This window comes from Diadema antillarum, unplaced genomic scaffold (assembly GCF_040938485.1).
Source record: "Diadema antillarum isolate AM-2024a unplaced genomic scaffold, OU_Dant_1.0 seq00000243_RagTag, whole genome shotgun sequence".
Lineage (NCBI taxonomy): Eukaryota > Metazoa > Echinodermata > Echinoidea > Diadematoida > Diadematidae > Diadema > Diadema antillarum.
In genome coordinates this window covers 80,042-90,731 of record NW_027271287.1, presented here as the reverse complement: position 1 = coordinate 90,731, position 10,690 = coordinate 80,042, and positions in this window count along the sequence as shown.

The window sequence follows — 10,690 nt, the reverse complement described above, 5'->3', positions numbered from 1 at the left end:
TGTATACACGCATTAACATTTTATTCAAGCATGATTAAAGCGAATTATCCAGTTATAGTCTGATAGAAGCCCAAGAGTGCATGACGGACTTCTAAAAACAAAAACAAAGCACACACACACACACAAACACACACACAAATGTTAAAGGGACCGACAGTTCTGGTTGAGGTGAGGATTTTGCGAGATATTCAGAAACCACCCTATGAGATGTCAAAGAGCATGCAATTCTCAGGGGAATCAAAAGTTTATTTGATGAAAATCAGTTTTGAAATGACTAAGATATCCAAAAACAAGGTGAAACAAAGAGATCCTCATAAAAGGCGTGGCCTGTCGCCTTTTATTATTATCAATTTTTTGGATATCTCAGCCATTTAAAAACTAATTTTCATCAAATAAACATTGAATCCTTCAATTACATGCTCTTTCCTATTTCATAAGAGGTTTCTCATTATCTCACTTAGGAATGTTATAAACCTAAATACTCACGTCAACCAGTACTGTACAGTCTCTTTAAACACCGTCTTTTTGATCTTCTGGATGCCTGCCAGTGGAGAGCTCTTCATGCTGAAAAACAAAACAAAACAAAACAAAACAAACAAACAACAAACCTCCCTCTATCCATTTGGAAATGAAATACAGTGTCTCTTGTCGATTTGTACTGTCTACCCCCCCCCCCCCCCACACACACACACACATTCTCTCCCTTCCCATCTCTCTATAATTCTCTTAAATAGTCTCTTCCATTGTCATTTTGCACTATGTAGATGCTTTCGATGCTTAGAGGTGTGATTTTCGTTACTTATCATGATCATCTGTGAATTCTAATTTGCTTTTAATTTTCATAAGATGCCATGTTAACTAATAATCAGTAATTATTTTCCAGCTGCTATAATAATCCATCCTATAACAGATATGAAATCATTTCCACAGGAGCATTTGTGTCTTTGATAATCGGGGTTCGTTACCGCCGTCTTGCTGAGCAATCTGAAGATTTATTTTGAGCTCTAACATTAGAATTTATGTCGGCTATTATTTTGCTTGTTTATCTATCAAATGAAAAAAATGTCACTCTATGATAAAGAATATGTAGGACACATAGGAATAGGAATATGAACGGACATCCTGGTATTTAGCTGCGGCTGGAGTAAAAATAAATTTTCGATCGGTGTATTGGTTTACACGAAATAATCTACGTTTTTGTCACAATTAAAATCATGCACCATGGGACAACAAATACGCCACGAAGCTATACAGTATTAGAGTTATGGTTCATCTTAACAATTCTAATAACCGCAAGAAATGTAAAAATGAACAATTAATGAAAAGAATGGGGAGAGCCGAAGATCTTTTTATCTACGACGAGGCGTCGTTTGAATCATCCTAGGTGTATGATATATTTTTGACTATTATTATGTTCTAGGGTATCACCAGAATAGATTCGTACACTGCACGCATTTCCACCGATTCATGTGAACATCGCAGGCGAGCAGTTCCTTTTCCACGTCTATGCTAAGGTCCGACCCACAGAACTCTACACAGCAGAGTGTGCAGACTTCGGTGGTCCGACCGCGAGAATGATGATGCTGTAGGTTTTTCAACTGCAGAGGACAGCAATCGACGTTTAAGAAAATCTTGGTTTTTGAATCGATAGTTCCATTTCGTTCAAACTGTCTCTTCTCTTTCTGCATTCGCCAATTCTAATACCCGTACGTTCTAGCATAGGCAACGTTCAAGGAGAAGACAAAATGTTACACCAGCGTTGACTGCAATAGCACCCATTACCCTTGCTGTAGCTTCTTTTATGTCTTTGTCTTTGTTTTGTTTTGAGAGAAGTGTTCATTTATTCTCAGTTCTCGGTGGCTATATATAGGAGGGCAATGGTGTGGTTTATTCATAATTATCTACTGTATTTGTTTTTTTTTTTGTTCTGTGTGCGTATATGTTACTATTGGCGGTGGCTAACATTTATCGAAATGTGTTGGTAGGCCTATGCATCATTTCCTCACTGATTAACACACTATCGCAGGAATTTTGCAGAATGACAGAAATTCACCTGATCGATATAAACCGAAGCGTTCATTTCTAATCGATCTAATATGTAATTCAGTTGTGCTAACAAATGTATGCAAATATTGATTGTTTTTTATGGTTGGACCAAGAAATTTGTATAATGACTTTATTTAAAATATATTTAATCCAATTTAATTAATTTGATTACAAAAATGAATGACTAGTGTAACTTTCTCAGAAAGAATGTAAAATAAAAAAGTAACTACATTTAAAAACAGTATGTATTTATATATATAACAGATCTCACCCACCCGATACTGTTCGTCACCAAACATTTACGCACGTACTTTACCAGTTAGTTACGTGAAATTTTGTATGGGTCACACATCTCTCGTAGATGTCTGACTCTTTTATCGTTCTATGCAAGGAAAGGGGGTTGATAATTACGATATTTTGCAAGGGTGGTTAGCAAAGACCATATTAGAGGGTCTTCTCTCTAGATCTTGCGTACGCTCACAGGCAGGTGCGAGCGCCATTATAGGAAGTAAAGCGATCGATAGCGGGCGGAATTTTATATTACCCTCAATGGAGAGGTACCTGCCTCCCTTTCATTTTCTCTCTTTTAGGGAGGCATACAGGGTAAAAGAAGAACTTCGGACCTCATTACAGCATTCATAAGTATCATTTCTGCCTAAGAAAGAAATATAAATGAAGAAATGTTCTTTAATATCCAATCTTGTGGTCCCTCAAAATTTGAGCTAACTAATGATAGGGAGTATACCCAAACCGTGATGTATGATATGCGTGAGGGTGCTCAACTTCAGAGCCCTCTCTCCCTCCCCCCCCCCTGTCTCTCTCTCTCCCTCTCTCTTCCTCCCTCTCAACTCTTCTCTTGGTCAACGATGTAGGCTTAATATGCCTTGATTTTCCCTAGAACAACCAATAGAAATCATTGTATGCTGTCAATGCAATTTTCTTTTCTATACAGTTGTTTCCAGAAAAGCTGCAAAACACTATTCTATTTCTTCTTTTGAGGGTTATCTTTCTTTATTCATTTATTGTTGAGGGGGGGGGGGGTACCGAGGATGGGGTAGTGTAGACATCTTGGTATTTTTCGCTGTGTTGCACTTTTATAATTTGTGATTTATACGTCTCTTTTTTTCTTTTTCTTTTTTTTTTTTTGAATGATCATAATATTTATTATAGACATGAGCATAATAATTGTCCCTGCATGATATGACCGGGTCGCTGTGTTTTCAGCGACACGCATGTCAAATTTCACATATTATTTCGTACATTTTGTTGAAAAGTGAAAATAAGATCTGAATCTAAATTTGAATTGGATCAGAAATAATATGGACCAAACGAATGCGGTGCATGGTATTATTATTATTATTATTATTATTATTATTATTATCATTATTATTATTATTATTATTATTATTATTATTATTATTATTATTATTATTATTATTATTATTATTATTATTATTTATTGTTATGATGCACGGACAGGAGGACCAGCCCTTTTGGCTGAATCATGTGCTGTCCTAGGGTAAATGACATTATGAAATTAATAAAAATCTATTCTTATCAACCATGACACTCTTCTTCTTAGTATAAACTATCTTATTTATCAGGATTGTGATCTTTGTCCCCATCACCTTAAACATTTTCACATTACGGATGCCTAAAAACAACGTCTCTTGTTATTGTAACTAATGTCGATTATTCTTGCCCTAATGGGAAAATATTCCTGGGTAAAGTGGACATGCATTAAAGTAAAGTGATGTGTGTGGGGGTGGGGGGAGGGAGGTTACAGTTCGTTATTCCGAAGGTTCGTTATTTAGAAGGTTCTTTTATAGTCCGAAGGTTCGTCAATCCGAAAATGAAACAAAGCTCGTTATTCTGAAGGTTCGTTATGGACCCTATTTCATTTCGGATCAACGAACCTTTGGAATAACGAGCCATATTTCATTTTCGGATAAACAAACCTTCGGAATAATGAACCTTATCATTTTCGGATAAACGAGCCTTCGGAATAGCCAACCCTATTTCATTCTCGGATTAACAAACCTTCGGAATAACGGCACGAATGTTTTCTGTGTTTTGGATCATCAACGAACCTTCGGGAATAACGAACCTTCGGAATAACGAACAGCACCCGTGTGTGTGTGTTGGGGGGGGGGGGGAGGGGGGAGGGGCTTTGAACGGACAATAATCGCCTTTCTTGGCCGTAATACATTGAGATCGTCTCTCGGCTTTTCTCAAGAAAAATTCAGCAATCTTTCGCCGGTGCCCATTTTGGTGGAATGATATCTAAAATGTTTTGAATGAAAGAGATTCTGGGACATATTGGCTGAATCATGGTATCTGTCAACTCTTGATCTATACGTTGTCTGTCTTCATGGTATGCACTCTGTCATGTGTATTGGAAGTTGACATTGGGACCCGGAGGGGGGGGGGGGGGGGGGAGGCTTAGAGCATGTCTCCCTCCCCCACGAGAGAGCTTTCGTATTCCCAGAATTGATATGATTTGATGCACATTTTGGCGGAATATTTGCAATGTTAATGTTAAAAAAAGAGAGAAAATGTAGAGAAAATGTAGCTAAATTCGTTATTATTCGCGACCTCTTTCAAGATCGACATACAGTAATATGCCCGTCTTCATTGTGTAAGAGGTGGACCGAAGGGTCTGGGGAGGGAGCCTATGCATTTTCAGAATTAAAATCAAACCATGTGATGCACTTGCACCTCTGGTGGAATATTTTCGATCAAATTTTTGTGATCTTCAACATGTTACCATTGCAGATCATCGCGACAAGGTCTAGAGTGCTAAAAGAAGAAAACTAAGAATGCTAAGTTTGAAACAACAGGGGGGGGGGGGGGTGATCCTCAGAAAAAAAAAATCCAGGGGACACGCCCCCCCCCCCCCAAGATGTTTTATAAGGCCAAAAGGGCAGGGGCAAAAGAGAGGGAGAGATGGAGAGAAAAGCGTTTCAGTAGCTCGAACTTTGAGGGACTATAGATTCGAAAATAATGGACATTTCTTCATTTTTTTTTCATCTTTAGGCATAAATGATGTTTCTAAATGGAAATTTGAGGTCTTAAAGAAAGCTATACCGCTATTTGCTCGCTTAAAAGGGAGAAAATGAAAGGGAGGCAGAATTCACTCCTATAGGTCACGTATTAGACGCTCGCGATAATCCAGCGGTTTGCTTACTAAAATGGCCGCCGTTGGGCTCTCGTGGCGTACTACACCTGTTTACGTGTAGAATCGCGGGAGTAGACCCTCTTAAGGTTGTACGCTCTTTGATGGTATTAGTTCCATTAAATCATACGGCTGTCATTATTAACTTTGCCTAATTGTATGCAGAATTGGTATAAGATTTTTGCACCGATATCTTATAATCCACGTTAGAAAATGCGATAGGCCTGTAATCTGTATTAAAAGGATTTCCCCTTTCTTATGGATCAGAATGATTTCAAGTCGAAGACAATGAATTTTCATCCGTCGCATGCCTCATTTAGACTTTTCAATTAACGCCACATCTCTGATGACCAAAATTTGATATAAAATTCGGCGCTTAATGAAGCATTTCCTGGGGATATCTATCTTCACTTGATCAAAAATGTTTTCACGCTCTCCACCCTCTTTTTTTTTTAGATACTTCCCAACAAGATTGAACACAATCCATACTTACATGTTGATCTTGAAAATAAATACAAATATTATGAAATATGTAATCAAGATTTTCTGGGTAAAAATCACTATAAATTTTGTTCCTCAGAATCAGAAATTTCCTTATCATTAACACATGCACTTTTGAGAATCGTTTTTGTCTTAATCAATTCCATTAAGTGTTATTTGAAATAGGATGAGTCACATTATGTTATACATTGTTCGATAATGTCATTTGTAGCATTGTGGAAGTCATTGTGGCCCTTGCGCAGATAACCCAATACGCTGAAAAAATAAACATAATGCTTATAGACCTACACTGCATGACCAAGGAAGGTAGAGACTCGCATTGTTCCAGCAATGCAACAATGTAATTCAATATTCAACACAATTTTACTTCAGAAATTTACCTATGTAGAATTTATGCATGCTTTCGTGTGTTTTTTTTCTTTGCTCTGCTTCCTTTAGCATGCTATGTACATCATTCTTCTTCATTGTAATCCGTCATGATTTCTTAGATATTCTGATTCCTCATCCCAATCACTGTAAATTCTGAAATCCTGCATCTAATAGGGGCAATTTTCACGTTCAAATGCAAAAACTGTTAAAATCATCCGGAAGTGGGAACGAGACTCAGCAGTGACTATAGGTGGCGCTCTATCTCTGGCTGACTGCGGTGTTGAAATCAGCTCATTCCTTGGGCTTTGCTGCGTGTATAACAACGAATAACATTACACCTGCATACACCTGCGAATTATCGAATTATAGTCTGATAGAAGCCCAAGAGTGCAGACGGATTTCTAAAAACAAAACAAAAAAACACACACAAAGAAAACCAAAACAAACCAAAACAAAAAATGTTAAAGGAACTGTGCAGTCCTGGTTGAGGTGAGGATTTTGCGAGATATTCAGAAACCACTCTATGAGATGTCAAAGAGCATGCAATTCTAAGGGGACTCAAAAGTTTATTTGATGAAAATCAGCTTTGAGATGGCTGAGATATCCAAAAACAAGGTGAAACAAAGAGATCCTAATAAAAGTCGTGCCCTGACGCCTTTTATTATTATCAATTTTTGGGATATCTCAGCCATTTAAAAACAAATTTTCATCAAATAAACATTGAATCCTTCTTAAAATTACATGCTCTTTCATATTTCATAAGAGGTTTCTCATTGTCTCACTTAGGAATGTTATAAACCTAGAACAGTCCCTTTAAACACCGTCTTTTTGATCTTCTGGATGCCTGCCAGTGGAGAGCTCTTCATGCTGAAAAACAAAACAAAACAAAACAAAACAAAACAAAACAAAACAAACAAACAAACAAACAACAAACAAACCTCCCTCTATCCATTTGGAAATGAAATACAGTGTCTCTTGTCGATTTGTTGTCTACCCCCCCCCCCTCTCTCCCTTCCAATCTCTCTATAATTCTCTTAAATGGTCTCTTCCATTGTCATTTTGCACTATGTAGATGCTTTCGGTGCTTAGAGGTGTGATTTTCGTGACTTATCATGATCATCTGTGAGTTCTAATTTGCTTTTTATTTTCATAAGATGCCACGTTAACTAATAATCAGTGATCATTTTGCAGCTGCGATAATAATCCATCCTATAACAGAAATGAAATAATTTCCACAGGAGCATCTGTCTCTGATAATCGGGGGTTTTATACCTTGCTGAGCAATCTGAAGACTTATTTTGAGCTCTAACATATTAATGTCGGTTACTATTTTCCTTGTTTATTTATCAAATGAAATCAAATATCACTTTATGATAAAGAATATAACATAGGACATATAGGAATAGGAATGTGATCGGACATCCTGGTATTTAGCGGCTGTATGGGGTAAAAATAAATTTGTGATCGGTGTATTGGTTTTTACGAAATAATCTACGTTTTTCATGAGAGAAATACATACACCCTCGGACAACAAATTATGCTCCACGAAGCTTTCAGAGACATGGTTCATCTTAACATTCATAACAGCTGCAAGAATTTTAATGTACAAAATAAATTAATTACTGAAAAGAATTGCAGAGCCGAAGATCTTTTTAACAAAGGCGAGGCGTTGTTTGAATCACCCCAAGAGTATGATATATTTTTGTACCATTATTATGCTCTAGGGTATCACGAGAAGAGATTCGTACACTGCAATCATTTCAACCGATTTATGTGGGCATAGCAGGCGAGCAGTTCGTTTTCTACGTCTGTGGTCGCGAGTATGATAATGCTGTAGGGTTTTCAACTGCAGAGGGCAGCAAAAAAGTCTTGTTTTTTTTTTTTTTTTAATCGATAGTTACATTTCGTTCATATTCAAATAAAACATCGATCTTCATTTGCATGTATCAGAGTGTATCAAAACATGCTAAATCAATGTTAAGTTTTGATATCACTTTTGCATCCATTGATGAAAAGGACTATAAAATTGGTCCGGAGATTTCTGTATCAATTTATTTGTATATTATGTTTCCACTGATGAAGAATAAAATATTCTTTAAAACAAAAATGTATGGTCTGCCGCACATCCACCAGGAAATGCCTTTTCCACGCACTCGTATTAAGTGTTATAATGTAAGTCAGGACACACAGGTTTCAGTTGCTTATGAGGTTTTGTTGTGATGGGGGTTTTGGAAGGGGGAGGGGGGATGGGGTCTGGTAGTAATAGGGAGAATGGACGGGGTATTGAGTGGGGGGGGGGGGGTTGCGAGGGGGTTGTTTTGTTTTGTTTTTTTAACAAAAAACTTCAATCAATGGATATTGATATTTTAGGTTGGATTGAATGAAAGCTGAAAAGAAATTATTTTTTGGGTAAGTGATTCAGTTAATAGAATTTATTATGTAATGAAAGAAAAAATTGTTAAGAGATTGAGGAATTAGTAATGTAAAACTAGAAAAGAAGAGATGTTTATATATGGATTGTGTATATGGATTGTGAAAAAAATGTACCAGAGTGTATCAAAACATGTTAAACCGATGTAAAGTTTTGGTATCAGTTTTGCATTCACTGATGAAAAGGACTATAAAATTGGTATCAGTTTTGCATTCACTGATGAAAGGGACTATAAAATTGGTCCGGAGATTTTTGTATCAATTTATTTGTATATTATGTTTCCATTGATGAAGAATAAAATATTCTTTAAAAAAAAAAAATGTATGGTCTGCCGCACATCCACCAGGAAATGCCTTTTCCACGCACTCGTATTAAGTGTTATAATGTAAGTCAGGACACACAGGTTTCAGTTGCTTTTGAGGTTTTGTTGTGATGGGGGTTTTGGAAGGGGGAGGGGGGATGGGGTCTGGTAGTAATAGGGAGAATGGACGGGGGTATTGAGTGGGGGGGGGGGGGGTTGCGAGGGGGGTTGTTTTGTTTTGTTTTTTTAACAAAAAACTTCAATCAATGGATATTGATATTTTAGGTTGGATTGAATGAAAGCTGAAAAGAAATTATTTTTTGGGCAAGTGATTCAGTTAATAGAATTTATTATGTAATGAAAGAAAAAATTGTTAAGAGATTGAGGAATTAGTAATGTAAAACTAGAAAAGAAGAGATGTTTATATATGGATTGTGTATATGGATTGTGAAAAAAATGTACCAGAGTGTATCAAAACATGTTAAACCGATGTAAAGTTTTGGTATCAGTTTTGCATTCACTGATGAAAAGGACTATAAAATTGGTAGCAGTTTTGCATTCACTGATGAAAGGGACTATAAAATTGGTCCGGAGATTTTTGTATCAATTTATTTGTATATTATGTTTCCATTGATGAAGAATAAAATATTCTTTAAAACAAAAAACAAAAAAATGTAGAAGCTCCCTAAGGCCTTCATCAATTCCTTCGCGCTAAAATTGATAATGTACATTGCACCATAATGGCTGACAAACTAACAACCCTCACACACAAACAAAGAGAGAGCGAGAAAAAAAAAAAACACCTGTCTGTTCTCATTGTGACATCATCTTATGTTCATTTTTTAATCGATTTAATCGTTCATTTTTTAATCGATCTAAAGTGTAATTCAATTGTGCAAACAAATGTATGCAAATATTGATTGTTTTTTATGGTTGGACCAAGAAAACTGTATTATGACTTCATGTAAAAAAATGTTTAATACAGTTTAATTACTTTGATTACAAAAATGAATGACTAGTGTAACTTTTTCAGAAAGAATCTAAAATAAAAAGTAACTGTATTCAAAAACAGTATAATATATATATAATATTTCACACGTCTTAAAGTCATTTTAACGTTTCGTATGCAATACATCAAATTTTGTATGGGTCTCACATCACTCGTAGATGATGGACTCCATTGTCGTTATATGCAAAGAAGATTAGTTCATAGTTACGATATTTGGCATGGTTAGTTAGCAAAGAGCCCTAATAGAGTCTCCTCTATAGGGCTCACACCCGTAAATACAATGGAATGACCCAGACCCCTTCACAAATTCGTACCAAAGATAACAAAATAAATGAAGGAAAAAATTGATTAAAAATCAATGATGTAGTTTGGCGAAAAACTGAATAGCTGTAGATATTGAGTACGAATTCCTCTACAAACTGCATTTTGGTTGGAAGATGAAAGCTTTTATGATGGAATTTGAGGGGACTATATTTCATTGGGTACGTGTACGGAAAATAGGTGATTTTTTGAGTGACAAGAACTCGTAGTCTGGCTTTGCGGACCCCTGGACAGAATTTGGACTGAATTATCCACCCTGAGAATTTGATGGATGAAAGGGTATATCTCACTTATCCAGGTTAGTGAAGCTGAAACACCTCATTTCTCCCAGCTATTTTACAGAATTTTTTTGAAATTTGATTTTTAACACACATCCCTATGGGGAAATATTCATGGGTGTGAGCCCTATAGAGGATGCATGCAATGCACACAAGTCTATGGAACGTATTCATCCCATACAAGCTCTGCTGGTTTATGTTGATCTATTGTGTCAGATCTCTTCCTCTCTCCCCCTCTTCTCTTTCCTACCCCCCCCCC